Source organism: Pteropus alecto, unplaced genomic scaffold (assembly GCF_000325575.1).
Source record: "Pteropus alecto unplaced genomic scaffold, ASM32557v1 scaffold61, whole genome shotgun sequence".
NCBI lineage: Eukaryota > Metazoa > Chordata > Mammalia > Chiroptera > Pteropodidae > Pteropus > Pteropus alecto.
In genome coordinates, this window is record NW_006434835.1 from 2004889 (window position 1) to 2006732 (window position 1844).

Sequence of the window (1844 nt, forward strand, 5' to 3'; positions counted from 1 at the left end):
GAGGGGACAACGTGCAGCACGGCAGGTGCGCGGGCGGGAGCCGCGTGGGACAGCGTGGGAACCAGGGTCGCCGACTCCGTCTGGAGCTGCCCAGGAGGTCCCGCCCATGTGATGGGGAGAAGGATGGACAGGAGGCGGCGGGAGGGCAGGGCGGAGAGGACCTGGACGCCGAGGGGCAACAGGTGCGCGCTGCGGCCAGGACGGCTGCGCTTCCCGGGCAGATGACACCCGCTGGCTCAAGCCAGTTGTCCCCCCCACCCCCGGGTGCTCGATTTCACTTGAACTGCTTAGGCATGCCAGTTCTTGTCACAGCAGTGTCCCAGCAGCGAACGCTCTTCTTCATATATCTAGACCCGGGGATCAAAAGCATAATTAGTGGTTATTCGCTGCCGCTTTGTCTTCTCACCTGTAAGGAGAGGAACGGCCCGTTACATGGGGCAGAACTGGGTGTGCGGCCGGGCCTGGCCTCCTTCCTGCCTCTCGCTGCCCTGCGGAGGACACTGCCTGGCTGCGGCTAGCCGAGCCGAGGGGACACTTGAGAAGTCCCCCCGCTCTGCGCGCTGGTCCTTCCCATAACCTGCGAAGACCTCTCGTGAAATCTTATGGTGAAGGCGTTTAAACTCACATTCCTTTCTTTTGGCAACAATTTCAGGCCCCGGAGAGCAGCGGAGGGGTCTGTGCACCGCCCATTCACCCAGGTGACCGCCGGAGCATCGCACAGAAGGCCAGCACGTGGGGACGTGAGGACAGAGCGCAGCGCTGGGACTCGTTTCAGAAGCATCCTGAATGAATACGAAATCAGCTGTATTTTTTTTTTTTTGCTAAGTTTTTTCTCCGCAAACTTCTCTTGTGCATTAGACGCTCTGCAAATAACCTTTTATTTTTCGGCAGCGGTCGACTTGATGAAACTGACACATTTGAAATTCAGTGAAGACCAAGGATGAGTCTTGCTTCAGGGGTGGCCGCGGGGTGGTCTGCCCCAAGTGTCATTGGCCCTTCCACTCAAGAATCAACCATAGTTACATCTGTTTACGCTTTAAATGTGTGTGAGTCGGTGTAAATATGGCCTGAGGTTGCGTTTACTGTGTTATACTCTACTTTCTCAAGCTAATAATACTGCAAATCCCCAGAGTTTCTAGTACCTTTTGTCATGATTTTAATGACTACATAATATTCCATATTCTATCATGTGTCTATATCATCATTTATTTAAAGAATTACCTTTTGTGCTTTGTCCTATTTTGTTTGTTTTCCATGCTTTGAACATTTTAGCATATAGATCTTTGCCTTTATGTCTGTATATTTCCTTACATAAACCATTTGATTTAGAATTATTGGGCCAAGCATTCAGATTTTAATATGCGTTTCCTAGAATGCATCATCAGTAAGACTATTAAAGAGGATTCTAATCTAAAAAGGATGTCTTGGACATCTGTGATTTGAGGAATATCCCCATATGTTTAGAAACATTAAAAACAAAATAGAAAACACAACTTGCCTTTAGTAATTTATAACCTAATTAGGAAAATATATACATTTTTCTATATATCACACATATGACACATGCACATTATGACAAATATGTTTTTTTCTCATTTATATCATCACGTATATATCTTTTTCTTTAAGTTAGGAAGATAATGCATCAGTGTCAACAAAAACTCACGAAAGGCGGACAAGGCCCTCGTTCTGTCCTCATCTGTTTGGGCATCGCTAAGCACCTCTGCCCCGTCATGCCCAGGCCCACTGCACACCGCCAACGTACCTGCTGTCCTCTGTCTCGGGCACCCTGTCCGCCCTGTCCACTGCACAGCCGTCCCTCTCTTCATAAACTCTGGGTTCTG